This window comes from Dromiciops gliroides, chromosome 5, assembly GCF_019393635.1.
Source record: "Dromiciops gliroides isolate mDroGli1 chromosome 5, mDroGli1.pri, whole genome shotgun sequence".
NCBI lineage: Eukaryota > Metazoa > Chordata > Mammalia > Microbiotheria > Microbiotheriidae > Dromiciops > Dromiciops gliroides.
This window is the reverse complement of record NC_057865.1, coordinates 243,878,296-243,897,450: the sequence shown is the minus strand read 5'-3', so window position 1 is coordinate 243,897,450 and position 19,155 is coordinate 243,878,296. Positions and strand designations below refer to the sequence as shown.

General features: G+C 38.0%; 1 protein-coding gene across 1 annotated transcript in view; it reads right to left on the bottom strand.

Moving 5' to 3' along the window:
• LGR5 (leucine rich repeat containing G protein-coupled receptor 5) overlaps window positions 1-19,155 on the bottom strand; it is a 201,858-nt gene that overhangs the window by 46,923 nt on the left and 135,780 nt on the right. The gene's annotated exons all lie outside the window — the stretch shown is intronic.

Here is a 19,155-nt window from a genome sequence, read left to right as displayed (position 1 = left end):
GGAGGAGGTTATCACTTCAGAAGGCAGAGGTTTCACAATTGCTGACCTTTTCAGTTTTCATAATGAAAACAGGAAATAGGTCTGTAAATACAAAATGAATGCTCATCTCTTGACTATATTGGTACAGTGGAGAGATCGTTGGTTTTGGAGTCTGAGCAACTGGGTTCAAATCTTGCCTCTGATCTATTCAAATCCAATCCCTGGGTAAGGAATTTGGCATCCCTGGATCTTAGTTTCCTCATCTGTAAAATAAGGGTGCTGGCTTAGATTAAAGGGGTCGAGTATGTGGCCACTGGACTGAGTGGAGCCCGCAACATGCCCATGTGTTGCCAGAAACAGATTAAAATGTAAATGGGAACTATTTAACAAAATAAATAAAGATGTAACAAAACATAGATAATGTCACATTTTAAAACTAAATCAATACGTGGTCCACAGAGACCCTTAAGTATAACTTTAAAAAAATAATTTAAATTAATTTTTTGGGTAACATTTTAAGTTCTGAATTGTTCCCCCCCCCCCACTCTGCCCTAGAGAAAGCCACCATTTCACACACACACATACAAGAAACCATATTATGCTTACTTCTATTTATCAATTCTTTCTGTGGAGGTAGATAGCATCTTCCTTCATAGGTCCTTTGTGGTTGATTTGAGGACTTATAATACTCAGAATAAGTCATTTTATGAACAATATAGTTACTATATGGTTCTGTTCATTTCACTCTTTATTATTTCCATGTTTTTCTTTTTCTTTTTTTTTTTTTTTGCAGGCAACGGGGGTTAAGTGACTTGCCCAGGGTCACACAGCTAGTAAGTATCAAGTGTCTAAGGCCAGATTTGAACTCAGGTACTCCTGAATCCAGGGCTGGTGCTTAACCACTGCACCATCTAGCTGCCCCTCCATGTTTTTCTAAAACCAACCAGCTTATCATTTCTTATTGCTCAGTAGTATTCCGTCACAATTATATGCCACAACTTGTTTAGGAATTCCCCAATTGATGGGCATCCCCTCAATTTCCACTTCTTTGCTACCACAAAGAGAGCTGCTATAAATAGAACATATAGATTCTCTTCCTTTTTCCCTGATCACCTTGGGAAATAGACCTAATAGTGACATTTCTGGGTCTAAGGATATAAATTGGTTGTCCCCTCAACCCTCTATTTCTATCTGAGTTTGACACGATTGTATTAGCTACCCTCTAAGGTCCCTATCAGTTCTGGATGGATGAGCTTGTTGGCTACTGGCTAGTTCAGTTGAGCCCCAGAAATGATTATCTCAAACTTGAATGGTAGTTACAGTGATTTCAAAGGCACATTGTTGACTAAGGAGGAATGAGTTATTTTTTAAGCTGAAACCATTGAATAATATCATTTGATACCATTAAAAATCAATACTATTAAATACCATTATAATTAAAATACCATTAATCCTATTAAAATACCCTAAAATAAATACCATTACATACAATTAAAAAAAAAATCCAAAAACAGATAACATCTCTTACTGATCCTAGCCTTTTCCCACCTTCACTTTTGGTGGATACAAGTTCTAATGACATTTCCGGTGAATAACAAAATCGATGGCCTTGTTGGCGTTTCCTTTCTTTTCTGCCCACCAGGCATTGGTGTTTATGTGGCCATGTCTGTCTAAATGTCACGCTGGTTAATGAGCTGTGGTTGCACCAAAGCCAGCAGGGGGAGCACACATGACACATCTGTTTTACCTGGGTCCAACTCTAACAAGAGCTGGAATTTGGTCATATTTGTTTCCTGCCTTGAAATGACGTAAGTTATGCATGATGGTCTGGTGAAATCCTGGATGAGGAATAGATGATCAACAAAATGAATATGATTCTTATATGCTTCTGACAACCTATATATATATATATATTCATTCATATGTGTATATATAGATGTATGTATGTATGTATGTGTATATATATATGTATGTATGTATATATATATATATATATATATTCCCCCCCCTACTCCTGTTGGGCACAAGAATCCATTTCAAAACCTGAGTCTTTTTCTTTTTTTTATTTCTTTTAAAAAATCTGAGTCTTTTTCAAAGATTTCATTTTAAAACTTGCTTTACAATAGAAGGATATTTATAAAAGCACAAATGGATTCTGAAAAATGTTTTTTGGAAGCCTTTAAGACTAAACAGATGCAGGAAGTATACCAGGATAACAAAATAATCCCTCTGCGAACCAAACTCAAACAGTTTGGAGATAGGGGAAAATTCTCTGGGGTAGGCAACTAATCTCTTTATTTAAAGGGGCTTCCTTATTTTTAGTCCCCATAATGTCAGGTTGGCTCTGTCTCCTGGTCCCTATGCCTACCCACTGAATGGGAACAAATCATCCCTCCTGAGGCAGCAGGCCAGATTCTGACAAATAACTCGGAGAAGGTCAGTTGGAACAAATTTTAAAGGTTCAGTGTCAAAGCCCTCTTACAATTAAATTTCCAGTATAATAACTGACATGGCAGGCAGCAAAAACTCCACTTCCAAAACAGCATAAGGTTCTGTCAACAAATGGAGCTGGAAATATTTAAGACAACTCAATGCTGTTTCTCCTTTACTATCTAGGCAACGCTAAGCTAAAATTAGGAATAATTTGCTCAGGGGCTGGGAGGTAATTGTTTGGTTTGACTAGAAGTACAACACTTTATTTCTTATTTATTTATTTATTTTTACTGTGATATGATGGTATGTGAACTAAGAGGTTTCAAGTACTCTGTTTATTTATTTTTTTCAATGAACAAGTATTAATTTTTTCTTCCTCCAAATTCAATCCTCCTTGGTGGGGGGGGGGAAGAGAAAAATAAAACCCTTGAAACAGATATGCATAATCAAACAAAAAAAATTCTAACATTGTCCCCTTCTAAAAATATATGGTAGCACAGTGGATAAAGCACCAGCCCTGGATTCAGGAGGACCTGAGTTCAAATCTGGCCTCAGACACTTGACACACTAGCTGTGTGACCCTGGGCAAGTCACTTAACCCTCATTGCCCCAAGAGAAAAAAATAAAAGAATAACAAAAAAAAAAGGTATATTCTGCATCTTGAGTTTATTATCTCCTCATCAAGAGACAGGTAGCATGGATTGATCATCAATCTTCTGGTTGATCATTGCATTTCTTAAGTCTTTCTGAGTTGTTTTTTTCTTTTCCTTTTTTTTTTTTTACAATGTTGTAATTATTATAGAAATTGTTCTCCTGCTTCTGCTTACTTTACCTTGAATCAGTTCATTTAAGTTTTCCAAAGGTTTTCTGAAATTTTCCCTTTTGTCATTTTTTTTTTGTCCAGTGATGGACTCAAGTTGCAAAATGCTACATTTATTCTTAGACTTGGTCAATGGGGGAATATTTTGCTTGAGTATATATACTTCTTACAAGGATTTTATTATTCCTTTTGTTTTCTCTTCCAATGGAGGTGTGGAGGTGGGAGGGAGAGAAAAGTAACCCTTGTGAATTAAATTAAAAATAAAAAACAGAATACTTGCAACCATTTATATAGTATTTTATTAAATTTATGTAGCATAATTTATTCAACAATTCTATTTTGATTCAACAACATCCACCAAGTGCAAAGCACTATATGTATTTAGTACTTGGGTTAAAAAAGCAAGAAATCATCTCTATTTTAAATATGTTTTCATTCTCTTTTAGCTGCTATTATTTAAAGATAGAAACTTTATTTTTTTGTTTTTGTCTAAATTTGTGATTTTATCAGAGAAATTATGGGTGAGGAGTGGGAGAGACTTGAGGTAGGGAACCGAGTTAAGAAGCTATTGCAATAATATAAGTATCTTTGAAAGATGATTTCAGGGTCATTCCTTGCTGCTCGTCCTGACGCCAAAATAGCTTGTGATATCTTTAAGTCAAAGCAAGCCAAGACAACAAGCATTTATAAAGTGCCTGCTATGTGCCAGGCACTATGCTAAGCCCTGAAGATACAAAGACATAACCCCCCCCCCCAATACTTCCCTGCTCTCAAGAAGCTATGCAGAATGAGTACTGGTTCAGGGAATTGGGAGTTGGTGAACCTTACATGAAGTCCTAATAAAGTTTTTTAGAAAATGAATCACAGTCTCATAGGATAAACAATCAATGGTAATTTTTATAATGCAATTTCTCATGCTAACTTGGCTCCCATAGTAGTAGCAAAGTGCTACATATAGGGCCTCATTTAAAAGACACCTAATATGCAGTCCTTCAAATCGAAAGATGGTAGCAACTCAGCATTCCTTGAAGGTAGGAATTGCTTCATTCTTTGTATTTGTATCCCCAATGCCTAGTATTGTACCTAGCACATAGTAGGTGCTTGTTGATTGATTGATTGGTAGGACAAGCATTCCAGGGATGGTAATAGATTGATATGGATCCTTCCATACTTCTCTACACAGTTCACATTGTGACCAATTTCCAAAATTCATGTTAGGAGTTTAGTGTTTTACCATGGAATGAAAGCATACTAACTGGTTTCCATAGCGACTCAGTCTGTGACTTCTTTAACATGGTGATCTGATCTAGTGAATTGATATGTGGTTATTCCACACCTCCATAACACTAAGGGAGCTGATCTCTTTTTTATTTTTATTTTTATTTTTTTTTTAGTGAAGCAATTGGGGTTAAGTGACTTGCCCAGGGTCACACAGCTAGTAAGTGTTAAGTGTCTGAGGCTAGATTTGAATTCAGGTACTCCTGACTCCAGGGCTGGTGCTCTATCCACTGCGCCACCTAGCTGCCTCTTGCTGATCTCTTTAGACAATAAATCTGATCTGTACACTGTCACTTGATATTGATACAGGAGTGTGTTATCGACTAAATACCTTCCTGAGTATATAGTGAAAGCCTTCAGTTTTAACATAGACCTAGTTAGTAAACCTAGGACCTCCAGAAACTACCCTGCTCCCCCTCAGGCCCTGTCTTCAAAGAATTTGGATTTAGCAATGACAAGAAAGCCATCAAGTCAAGGCAAACCCTTAGAATCCTCCTTCCATTGTGTGAGTAAAGAGAAGGGTAGAGCTGCAAAAAATGTGGTGGTAGGAACCACAGGATTTATCCACTTATTGGATCTGTAGGGTGAGAAGTTAAGGAAAACATCAAGGTTACAAACCTTGGAGAATGAAAGCATGGTGGTGCTTTTGAAAGAAATAGGAAATATGATTGCCTAAAAGACTATTTTAAAGAGAACTCACATAGTGCTCATATGGTGGTCAGAAAAAGTGATATAAGGGGAGCAGCTAGGTGGCACAGTGGATAAAGCACTGGCCCTGGATTCAGGAGGACCTGAGTTCAAATGTGACCTCAGACACTTGACACCTACTAGTTGTGTGACCCTGGGCAAGTCACTTAACCCTCACTGCCCTGCAAAAAAAAAAAAACAAACCCAAAACACACACACACACACACACACACACACAGACACACAACCAAAACGAAATGAAACCAAAACAAAAATGTGATATAAGGACATGCTCAACGTCTCTCTTAAGAACTTTGGAACTTGATTACATGACATGGGAGACACTGCCATAGGATTGCTCAGCATGGCATGTCCTCATTAGAGAAGGTACTGTGCTCTATGAGCAAAGCAGAATTAAAGTAGCTGAAAAGAAGCAAGAGATGTACAAATTTAGAGAATCCAACCCAAATGTTCACATGGACCATTTGTGCCCAACTTGTAGTAGAGCATTCTGAGCTCGTATTGGTCTGATCAGCCACAGTCGGAAACACTGTAACTTGGCTTTAACATAGTGAAGTCATTTTGGTCCTCTTGGAGAACGAAGCACAACAATGAACCATCCAAGTGAAAGGTGATGAATAGAGAAAGGGAGTTGGATGTGAGAGATATTGGGAGTTAGATGTGAGACATATTTTGAAGGCAGAAATAGCAAGATTCGACAACCAACTGGATATGTGTAGTTAGGGAGAGTGAACAGTTCAGGATGATTTTGAAATTACAAAGCTGGGAGACTGGAAGTGTGGTGATGCCCTTGATAGGAATAGGAAAATTTGGAAGAGGGGAGAGGTTTTTTTTTTTTTTTTTTTTTTTTTTTTTTTTGTGTTTTGTTTTTTTTGCAGGGCAATGAGAGTTAAGTGACTTGCTCAGGGTCACACAGCTAGTTAAGTAAGTGTCAAGTGTCTAAGGTCGGATTTGAACTCAGGTCCTCCTGAATCCAAGGCCAGTGCTTTATCCACTGTGCCACCTAGCTGCCCCCAGAAGGGAGAGTTTTGATAGAAAGATAGTTAAACCTATTGGAGCTGATGAGATCACAAGGGAGAGGAAAAGACTGGGACCCAGAAGAGAACCTTGGGGAATACCCACAGTTATGGGGTGTGCTCCAGATAGACTGGCAGAGGAGACTGAGAAGGACCTATTTAGGTAGGAGGAGGACTAGGACACAGTTGAGTCATGAAAAACCAGACAGGGTAGTTAGCATCATCAAATACAGCAGATAGATTGTGAAGAATGAGGGAAGACTGAGAAAAGACCATCAGGTTCTTTAGAAATATCCAAGGTGCAGTGGATAAAGCACTGGCCCTGGATTCAGGAGGACCTGAGTTCAAAACCGACTTCAGACACTTGACACTTACTAGCTGTGTGACTCTGGGCAAGTCATTTAACCCTCATTGCCCTACAAAAAAAAAAAAAAAGAAAAAAATCATCCAAGCCCCTCATCCTATATACAGATGAAGAAACTGAGGTGGAGGAAAGTCAAGTAAGTTTACCAGGAGAGTAAAGCATCCACATTGGGCTATAAAGCCTGGTTCTCTGATTCCAGTCAGTGATCTTTCCTCCTCCTTGCCTCTCTATTACCATTGGTAGAAATGACAAGTGGCTTCCAAAGCTATCCCCAGAATCACCTCAGGCTGCACAAATTAATAACCTTAAATGCCAGTGAAATGTCAATGTTTTCTTTTTTAGAAAACATTCTAGAGCTTAGCATTGCTAATGGGGCTTCTTCTTTATTTAATTTTAATTTCTTTTGTGGGGCAATGAGCGTCAAGTGACTTGCCCAGGGTCACACAGCTAGTAAGTGTCAAGTGTCTGAGGCAGGATTTGAACTCAGGTCCTCTTGAATCCAAGGCCAGTGCTTTATCCACTGTACCATCTAGCTGCCCCCAGGGGGGCTGCTTCTTTATAACAAGATCTTTTTTAAAAGTCTGCTTTTTATAAGGAAGCTGACCATAATCCTTAGATGCCATTAAGTCCCTTTCACTGGAGAGTCCCTTTATCAATTATATACCATTATACAATTAACAACAAATAATCCCCAATTACATCTGAGGCATAGCATGGGTGGAGATTTTTTTTTTTTACAGGGCAATGGGGGTTAAGTGACTTGCCCAGGGTCACACAGCTAGTAAGTGTCAAGTGTCTAAGGCCGGATTTGAACTCAGGTCCTCCTAAATCCAGGGCTGGTGCTTTATTTTAAATTACTTTGTAAACCTTTAGGTGCTATAGAAATGCTAGCCAATATTATTGTACTTAATTTCTTTTGTATCTCAGTTTCTTTATCCATAAGATGGGAATAATAATATTTGCTCAGCCTTCCTCCTAGGAAAGTGCTTGGAAACTTTAAAAGCATTATGGAAACATATTTTTGTCAAGCATGTAGTTAGCATGATGTTTTCTGGGCTCACTTTTAGAAAATACCTAACATGATAGATTTTCAAAAAATATTCTACTTTGTTAATTCAGGAGACACAGGGTATTCAGGGTCTAAGCTGAGTTCAGAGAATGGGAGATGATCCATACTTGGAAGCTATTATCAGACTTAATCTTTATGGTGGACTCCAAGGCTGAATAGGTGTGAGTAGTTAATTCCTGTCACACCTACAGGTGGCTCTCAGAAAGAGTCACTGACAAAGCAGGTGGCAAAGCACAAGGTGTGTCCTAGTTGATAAATAAACAAAGAATTTATATCCATCAGTCTGGTTTCCTGCATGAACTTTAGATTATCTTTGAATCAACTTAGAAAATACAATATCTGTCAGCATGTGAAGAAAAGCATGAGTAACTAAGCAGTAGTAGATGCAAATATATTTGAAATGTAATTTCATGTTATATTTGCTATATCATTTCCTTTCTTTTCCCTTCCTTTCCTTGCCTTCACCTCCCTCCACTTCCCTTGGCTTCTCTTCCATTCCCCCCCCCTTCCTTCCCCTCCCTTTCTCTCCCCTTCCCTCCCTTTTCTTTGCATTTCCTCCTCTTGCTTTCCCTCCCCTTGCCTTCCCTTCCTTTTCCTTCCTTTGTCTTGCCTTCCCTTCTCTCTTTCTTTTCTTTCTTAGGCAGTCTCCTCATTCAGGCTTGAAAATGCTGGGGCAACTCATAGACAGTGTCACTAATGATCAGCATTGGGAACTTTGACCTGCTGCATTGCCAATCTGGGCTTGCATTTGCTTAGGAAAGTTGGTGGTCCAGTGCTCCAGAAGCCTATCATTCTGTATTATGAATTTAGTGCAAATGTAGCCCATTGCATCTCAAAACATCTGAGTGTAAGATCTTGGCCAGCCTCAGCCAATCTAGTAGCTGGGATTACAGGTGCGATCTTCCCCAAATCCTTTTTTTTTTTTTTTTTTGTAAACTAAAGCATTAGCAGCTAAAATAATTATGGCCAAAGATGGCAAAGTAGATAGAACATGGGACCTGAGAGACAGGAAAACTTGGATTAGAACCCTATCTCAGATACTTCTTGGCAAGTTATTTAACTTTTCTTGGCCTCAGTTTCTCACTTGTAAAATGAGGTGATTAGATCCTTTTAGTTCTAAATCTCTGATCCCCATGAACACTTTCCCACCTCAAATGCTTATTAACTATGTGACCCTGGCCGAGAAACAACTTCTCTGGGCTCAAGTTTCTTACCTGTTCAATGAGGAGGTTAGACTAGACGGCTTCCAAGGTGGGAATTTATGCAATGTTGTCCAGATGATCACAAGCTTCAAGATGATGTGTAGCTTTATATTTTTGGGGGTAGCTTTATATTAATCAATATGTCTCTAATTTCTCATAATGAAAATAACAATAACTCACATTTACACAATGTTTTAAGGCTCAGGATACGCTCTGAGATGGGTTGTACAAACATAATTTTTCCCATTTTATTTATTTATTTTTAGTGAGGCAATTGGGGTTAAGTGACTTGCCCAGGGTCACACAGCTAGTAAGTGTTAAGTGTCTGAGGCCGGATTTGAACTCAGGTACTCCTGACTCCAGGGCCGGTGCTCTATCCACTGCACCACCTAGCTGCCCCTTATTTTTCCCATTTTAAAGAAGAAGGAACTTAGGCTCTAAGGTGTTAAATGATTTGCTCCAGATGATACAACTGGTGATCCAAACCCACATCTTTGTCCAAGCCAAGCACACCTTTTTTGTGCTATGCCATGCGGTCTGAATATTGCAAGCTTATATTCATGGTTGGGTTCTTTTTCCTTTGCTTACTCAGAGCAAAGTGAGCAGAACCAAGAGAACACTGTATAAATAAAGAGCAATATTGTTTTTAAGGATGACTTTGAGTGACTAAGTCATTTGACTATTATGAATACACAAATTAAAAATAAAGGAAATATTAACTGATGAAGGGAAGTATGTATAGAATTATTTTATACACACATATATATGTCTAATGGTAGCCATTTCTAAGACAGAGGGGGAAGGGAAGAAAAAAAAGGAAAAAAAGAGAAATGTACATGATAATTTTGTTGTATATTTGGAGAGAATAGCAAGATGTACATAGTAGATTTACAGTTACATGTACAATCATCTTTTTATCATACCATGTTATAGGAATACTTGTTTTGTTCTGTGAATTAAAAATAAAATAAAATTTTAAAATAATGCAAACTGGGGGCAGCTAGGTGGCGCAGTGGATAGAGCACTGGCCCTGGAGTCAGGAGGACCTGAGTTCAAATTCTGTCTCAGACACTCGACACTTACTAGCTGTGTGACCCTGGGCAAGTCAGTCACTTAACCCTCATTGCCTCACTAAAAAAAATAATGCAAACTTATACTTGATATAATTATATCTGAAAGAAAGGCCTTGGTGTTGGACAATACTTGCCCCAAACTCTCCAAACACACACACACACATACACATGCACATACACATACAAACAAGCTAATCCTTTGATACTCGATCTGAATTAATGGAAGATAACTTCCAGGTTCTAAGATTCTGCATTACTGTCACCATTGTCTGTCTTTTCTTTTTAAATCATCATTTTTTCCATCAAATTGCCTCTTTATATATCTTATACAACATCTTACTAATGTCTCCTGTAAACGTCTGCCTTTGTTTGTTAATGCCTTTGATGAACAGTTAACCACAAGGAAGAAAACACCTGTCAAAAGATAAGCTATTGATCTTGGCTAATTCCACATCTGAGACAAGCCATAATAATGTCAATTATTAACATGGATTGCTCAAAAAAAAAATAAAGACATTAAAAAATGATACAGTTAGTTCATAGATGTTCCCAGAGCAGGATGGGAACCCAGAGGCCCTCTATTCCAGCCCCATTTGTTTTAGAGTAGCTATTTAGAGATTCTTAAGATTAAAAGGAAAAACCACACAAAACCTTGGCTTTTATATCATGAACACCCCCAGTATGTATTTTGGTGAATGAAGAACAAGGTTAACAACTTAGTTGTTCTTTAACAGCTTTTAAATAATTAACTCTGTTATGCAGAGTTCAATTTTTGTGAGTTTTTTTGTGGGGGGACAAGGGAAGTGAATTTTGAGCAGAGGAGGGACAAAAGGGAATTTGTTCAGCATAAGCTACTTAAGGATTCTGGGTAGTTACATCATTCTAATTATAGAATGGTTTCAGCTTATAGACCAGTTCTATTATACTAAAGTTAATGGAGTTATAGGCATTATTTTATTATGATAACATTTCTTGAAGTAAATTTGTTCCCTGGATGTGCCTTGGCATTTTTGTGGTTGTAAAGAGATTTTTCATTGCAATGACATATATTTACTATCATGACATTTGCTCTGGATGTACCTATTCTGCCCGTTAATGTTGGGACAATTTTTATTTGTGGACTAATGTTTGTGTAGTAGCTGATATTTGTGTGGTTGGCACCCAATAGTCATACAACACAGTACAGCTCTCTGGGGTTCCATGTCCAAATATAGCCTGGCAAGTATTGGGTAAACAGTAGCTCCATACATGTCATACAAACGTAATGATTTCTTCTAATGATTAGTTTCTGATTTGTCTCATTTTGGGGGGTTCTTTTTCAAAAATAATTTTTTCGCTTAACTTTTTTGTAGATTGCATGTGGGTGATATGAGGAGAGATTAGTGTTAGACCTGGGGGTTTTAGAGAGGTAAAATTCCATCAGTCTCACCTACTTTGGATCAACAAGTTCTATGGGCTTATTGAAACGATACAACACCCAAATCTAAAATTTGCCAGGTCAACAAAATGTGCAAAGCTGTCAGTAGAAGATCCTTTACTTCTGTGCAATATGTAAAAAAATCCTCATTTAAGCAGCAAAATGTTCTAACAAGTAACATAACTACTATTGTGATACCTTGTGTCTTATAGTATTTCCAGTGATGTGATTTTTTTTTAAATGGGGAAAATATTGGACCAAATTGTTAGAGGGGAAATATAATTCAACAGAAAAAAACCCTCTAGGTTTAGAGACAGAACACCTGGTTTTAATGTCCTACTTTGCCACCTACTATCAGTGTGACCTTAGGCAAATCACAATCTCTTGGGGGACTCAGTTTTCTCATCTCTAAAAGAAGGGGGGTTGGACCACATGACCTCTGAGGTTCCTTCTAGTTCCAAATCTCTGAGAATATGACAAAGGCAATGATTTCCCTGATTTATCTTCACAGAAAACAACTCCCCCCTTTTTTGGTGAGGCTATTGGGGTTAAGTGACTTGCCCAGGGTCACACAGCTAGCAAGTATTAAGTGTCTGAAGTCAAATTTGAACTCAGGTCCTCCTGAATCCAGGGCCAGTGCTTTATCCACTGCACCACCTAGCTGCCCCACAACTTCCTATTTTTATCAATGGTATTAATATTCTCCTCTTAGGTAATATTCAGACTTGGAATCTTGTGGTGATCTTGGACTTCTCTTACTATGTTATTGCCAATATCTAATTGGTTGTGATGATGGTGGTGGTGAAACACACATTTATTAAGCACCTACTATGTGCCAAGCAACATGGTAAGTTTTTTTCCACAAATACTATCTTATTTTATTCTCACAATAACCCTGGGAGAGATGTATTTTTATTAATTGCCCACCCCAGTGTACAGTTGTAGAAACTGAGACAGAGAGATTAAGTGATTTGCCCAGAGTTACACAACTAGTAAGTGTTTGAGGCTAGATTTGAACTGAGGTCTTTCAGACTCACCTAGTTGCCTTATTGAGTCCTCTCCATTCTTTCTTTGAAATATCTCCTGTATCCATACCTTTGCTTTCATTGCCACAGTCAAGTTTCTAATCACTGAATAAATTTATACTGTGTGTATGTGTGTGTGTGTGTGTGACAGAGAGAGAGAGAGAGTGCTCATGGACCTCTTTGGTAGTCTTGTGATGCCTGTAGACTCTTTCTCAGAAATGTGTTTTTAAATGCATAAAATAAAATACAGAGAATTACAAAGGAAACCAACTGTAATGAAATAAAGATAAATGTTTCTTCCCATCTAAGTTCAAAGACCACCTGAAATCTACCCACAAAACCAGATCTAAATGATTTCTGTAGTTCTTCAGGGACCCTATAAATTTCTAATTTTCTGTCACTTTTGTATTGCTCCAATAGGTCATTCTGGCACCTTCAGGAGTGGGGAGAGATGTTTCTGGTTGGAGGTGCCCTCACCAACAGAATACATGCTCTCCTAGGTTCTATCAATCTAGATAGTTTTGAGAGTGGCCTGATATCTGCTGACTCTGTCTACTGTCCAAGGTCTAATTGAGCTAAGTTCTTGTCATTGAAAGTTGACCACAGGGGACCAATTCTTTTGGTTGGTGCAACTGGTAAATTGGAATGGAAGGCTAGTGACCCCTATCACTGGAGAAAGCTACCACACCTGTGGAAATTACCAATTTTTGAAGTCTATATTCAAGTATTCAAGGATTGAAAGTCTGATTCTGTGGCTAATGTTTCAACAATGCTTTAAGGTTTGCAAAGTGCTTTACATATAATAATAGCAAACATTCATAGGGGCAGCTAGCTGGCACCATAGTACACAGATTGCCATGCCTGGAGTGAGGAAGATTCATTTTCCTGAGTTCAAGTTTGGCCTCAGACGCTTATTAGCTGTGAAATCCTGGTCAAGTCACTCAACACTGTTTGTCTCAGTTTCCTCATCTGTAAAATGAGCTGGAGAAGGAAATGGCAAATCATTTCGGTAACTCTGCCTAGAAAATCCCAGATAGAGTAAAAAAGAGTTGCACACAACAGAAAACCGTCTGAATAACAACAAATGTAGCACTTATTCAGTGCTCACACTGTGCTAAGTACTTAAAAAATATCTCATTTGATCCTCACAACAATATTTTCTTACTTAATGCTAACAACCCTGTGACTTAAGACACTCTAATCCACATTTTATAGATGAGGAAACTGAGGCTGAGAGATGTCAAATGATTTGCTCAGGATTACATACCTGGAGAGTTTTTGAGGCAGGATTTGAATTTAGGTCGTTGTGAGGCCAAGTCAAGTAATCTATTTATCACACCACCTAGAACCTCTAAGTGGTCTCCTGTCTTTAACTGATCCTTTCTGAACAGCTTTAGGAGCTTATTACTCTCATAATTTTTCTTTTATCATGTTATTCTTTAGCCAAGAATCTACAATAATTTATTTATCTAATCTTATCTCTCACTATCTACTCTCTAGTTAGTTAACCTGATTTCGTCATCATCACCCACACCTGCCAGTACTCATTCCCGCTTTGATCGATCAGTAATCACTTGCTCTTGTGTCCCCTCTTCATGTAGAATGCCCTCCTCCTATCCAAGACTCTTCAAGGCCCAGATCAACTCTCATCTTTTCCTTGAAACCTTCTCTGTCTATTTCTTTTTTAAAAAGTAATTGATAGGGGCAGCTAGGTGGCGCAGTGGATAGAACACCGGCCCTGGAGTCAGGCGGACCTGAGTTCAAATCCAGTCTCAGACACTTAACACTTACTAGCTGTGTGACCCTGGGCAAGTCACTTAACCCCAATTGCCTCACTAAAAAAAAAAAAAGTAATTGATATCTTTTGTTTTCACATTGCCTATAATTTTCCCTTTGTTGCTCTTCCCAACCCCTCCCAGAGAGCCATCTTATATATCAAAGGTTTTAAAGAAAAAAAAGAGGAAGTTGAGATTTTAAAAAATTCAGCAAAACCAAATAGTACATCAAAATTATCTGAAAACAGAAGAAATGATCCTCCCTCAAGGACCCCAAACCCCTCGGGGATCATCTAGTCAATTTTTCAGATGCAGAAACTGAGGCTGAGGGAGAATAAATGAATTGTCCAACATCACCAGGTGCTACTGAACCCAAATCTGTTGACTCCAGTCAGGTCCCTTTCTACCATACCACATGAAATTGTCAAGAAAACAAATAAATTAACTAAATGTCCATATCCTTTGATTCAGAGCTTTCACTTCTAGACATATGCTCCAAAGAGGTGTCTTGTAGCTCTTCTTTGGCTCCATAGTTGTCCTTGGTAATTTTTAATTGTTTTATGATTGTTGTTCTTTCCATTTCTATTATTATTATTATTTCTCTTGACTCTGCTTATTTTATTCTATATCCATTAATGTATGTCCATACTTCTCTGACTTCATCATATTCCTAACTTCTTAGACCACACCAATATTCCACCATATTCATGCACACCAGTTTGTTTAGCTATTCCCCAACTGATGGTCATCTCTTTTGTTTCTGGTTCTTTGCTACCACAAAATGGCAAAAGACATCCCCTGACCTCAAGGAACTCACAGTCTATTGGAGAGACAACATCCAAACAAATATGTATAAACAAGCTAGATATAGGATAAGTGGATAATAAATAAGAAAGGGAAGCAACAATTAAGAGGGGAATGTGCTCCATTTTAAAACTATACAAATGTGGGACAGCTAGGTGGTGCAGTGGATAGAGCACTGGCCCTGGATTCAGGAGGACCTGAATTCAAATCTGGCCTCAGACACTTGACACTTACTAGCTGCATGACCCTGGGCAAGTCACTTAACCCCAGTTGCCTCACCAAAAGAAAACAACCCAAACTATACAAATGTGAATTATTATAGTTCTCTAATATCCCCTACAATGTTTAGCAGTGTGCTGGTATGTAGTAAGTGTTTGATAAGTATTTGTTGAATTTAAGCTTTAGTCAGAAATTCAAGCTTGAGTCTCAATGGTACAGAAATATATTTTTTCCCCCGCCTCAGGAGATTCAACTCCTTTGTACATATTGAATCATTATTTTGGAGGCAGCTTTGCATAGTGGATAAAATATTGGGCTTGGAGTCAGAAAGAAATGTATTATAATCCTACCTTAGATACTTTCTGTGTGAACCTGAATAAGTCACTTAACTTTGATGTGCCTCTGACAACTAACTCTTTAGGACTCAGCAAGTTTTAGATTAGTTGATCTGCCTCAATGAAAAGAAATAGGCAGGGCAAATAAACTCTTCAAAATCTAACTCCAGAGAAATTTCCCATTACTACTCCTCACTTATTTTCTGTTGCAGACAAACTGGGACACTTTCTCCTCAAACTCCTGTCTTGCTGATTTTAAACAGATTGTCCCAAGTCTCTGAAATCCATTTGCACCTACCTCAGTTCTGCCTTTCAGAATCCTGATCTTCCAAGATTCAACTCATTTAGTCTGGTGTTTCTCGTTCTTCCAGTTAGGTCTCTCCCTCCTCTCAAATTATATTGTTTTTATTTACCTATCTAAATGTAGGTTCCTGGATACTGGGGATTTTAAAAACTCTTGTCCTTGTAAATTCAGTGCCTTCCATAGTGCTTTGCACATAGTGGGTACTTAATAAATGAGTTTAAATCATACCCCAGACACTTATTAGTTGTATGACCTTGGACAAGTCATTTAACTTTTGCCTACCTCTGTTACCTCATATGCAGAATGCGGATAGTAATAGCACTTACCTCCCAGGGTTGTTGGAAGATCAAATAAGATAAATTTGTAAAGCACTTTGAAAAGTTTAAAGTGTTAATTAAATTGTTGCTATCATTATTAATACATATTGGATGAATGATTATTCATTTTATGGGTGAGAAAATTTATACTCAGAGAGATTAACAAACTTTCTCTGATTACTTTGTAAGCTCCTTGAGGGCAGGCATTATCTTTTGCATCTTTTTGTATCTCTAGATCTTAGCACAAAGCCTGACACTCAATAAATGCTTAAATGTTAAGAAATCTTTATTGATTAGCTAACTTACTTTCCCACGGTCCAAGGGAAAACGAGGAAGGCCTTTGAATGCCCTTTGCTCTTCTGGTTTACACTTTTATTTTTTCCCATCTGTGACCAAATAGAGGAAGTAGTGGCATTGGCAATAGTGACATATACCAATATGAAAAAAGGCTTCATTTTTGCTCCTTATCCTAGGTCTGAAACTCAGCTAGCTTTTGAATACTTTAGGAGAAAACATTAGACCCTGCACTAACACTAGTGACTGCTTAGCCTCTATAAGAAACTTTTCCCAGTCCTCCTCAATCTTAGTACCTTCCCTCTTGGACTATATCCAGTTTATTCTGTATGTATCTTCTCTGTACAAAGTTGTTCGCGGGTTGTCTTCCCCATTAGACTGTGAGTTCCTTTAGGGCAAAAAATGGTCTTTTGCCTTTCTTTATATCCTTAGTGTTTGGTACAGTGCCTGACACATGGTAAGCACTTGGTAAATGGTTATGGGCTGACCCAGCACCAAGCAGTTTTACTTCTTTTTCATGTGTGCTAGTTTCCAAAGCTTCTAGAATTTCATTCTTCCTCACACTCAATGCCTTCCCTAGTCGGGTGCTCTCTCTTCTCACCTCTACTGCAAGTGTTTTAGTCATGTGTACCTGCAATGAAAGGCAGTGGGGCAAGGTGAATAGAGGGCCTGACTTTGAGTAAGAAAAACTTGGTGTAAGTTCCACCATTGTCATCAATTGCTGTATGATCCCAGGCTGAACACTTAGCCTTTTGGTGCTCCCCAGACGACTGTCTAAATTGCAGAACATTGGCTGACCTACACTGGTGAAAGGAGTTTCCTTTATCACCGAAGTACAATCCAAAAAATTACTGGGAGGGGATAGTTATTGCTATCAAGGCAGCTATATGGCTGGACTCAGAGTTAGGAAGACCTGAGTTTAAGTCTTGTGTTGGCCACTTATTAATTTTATGAACCTGGGCAAGGCACCTAACCTGTCTTTCCTCATCTCTAAAATGGGTATGATGGGAGGCAGCTAGGTGGTACAGTGGATAAAGCACTGGCCCTGGATTCAGGAGGACCTGAGTTCAAATTCAGCCTCAGACTCTTGACACTTACTAGCTGTATGACCCTGGGCAAGTCACTTAACCCTCATTGCCCCGCCAAAAAAACCCCAAAACAAAACAAAAATAAAATGGGTATAATGATAGCATCTATTTCAAAGGGTTGCTGTGAGCATCACATGAGAAAACATAAAATGCTTTGCAAACTTTAAAGTGCTAAATAAATCCTAATTATTGTTGTTGTTTTAATTTTGGTTCCAAATTGATATTCTTTATTTTATTTATTTATTTATTTAGTGAGGCAATTGGGGTTAAGTGACTTGCCTAGGGTCACACAGCTAGTAAGTGTTAAGTGTCTGAGGTCAGATTTGAACTCAGGTCCTCCTGACTTCAGAGCTGGTGCTCTATCCACTGCACCACCTAGCTGCCTCGATATTCTTTATTTTTAACATTCATTTAAAAAAAAATTTCAGTTCCAAATTCTGTCTCCCTCTAGTCCCTCTCCCACCCATTGAAAAGGCAAAGACATGTGACATCAATTACACGTGAGAAGTCATGCAAAACATATTTACATATTAGTTATATTGAAAAAAATGAAAGCAAGAAAAATAGAGTGAAAAAAGTATGCTTCAATCTATACTCAAAGTTCATAAGATCTCTCTCTGAAAGTGGATAGCATTTTTAATCATGAGTCTTTTGGAATTGTCTTGGATCATTGTATTGATTCCTTATTGTTGTTGCTATTATATAGGCTACTAAATGAGTCAGTCCGGATAAATCACTCTCTGAGAAGGAAGGCTTCATTTTTCTTTGGTTCAGAGTAAACTTTACTGTATAAGGAAATGCATTTAGTAGCAACATGTGGACAATTGGGATGATAGTCTGTGTATTTGTTTAGTCAACACCTAGACCTTCCTACTCTTTCTTCTCCCTCCAATGGCATGATTCTTCTGTGTAGTTATCTAAATTCTTCTTTGATGATAGACTTAAAGCAGAATGTACAAGGCCATAGCCTTATCTGTTTGTATGTAGTTCTATAATTTGCTGAGGTTTTTTATGTCTTTTTCTAGGATTCTAGGACTTAGAGATAGAAGAGATTTTATTTTAGAGACGAGGAAACTGAGGTCCATAGAGGTGAAATGATTTGTCCAAAGTCACACAAATCTGGTTAGAAACACTACTTATACTGACTACCATAGTAACAAAATTTGACTTATTTTCACTCTGTAGTAGAAAAAAACCATTGGATATTTGATATGACTTCTTCCTCACACTCAATGCCTTTCCCTAGTCGGGTGCTCTCCTCCCCTCTACTCCAAGTGTTACAGTCATGTGTACCTGCAATGAAAGGCAGTGGGGCAAGGTAAATAGAAAGCCTGACTTTGAGTAAGAAAAACTTGGTGTAAGTTCCACTATTGTCATCAACTGCTGTATGATCCCAGAATGGTATTTGTGATGTCAGGCATGGTATTTTACTCAACTGAATCTCAGTTTCTTAATCTATAAGATGGGGATAATATTTACACACACTATCTCACAGGGTTTTGAGTATCAAATGAATTAATGTATACAAGGCCATTTGTAAATAAAAGAGAACTAAATTAATGTCAATTATAATTACTGTTATTTTATGTCATTAACTCACAAGGTGCCAGGGTTTGGGAGGGGTTAAGATTGGAT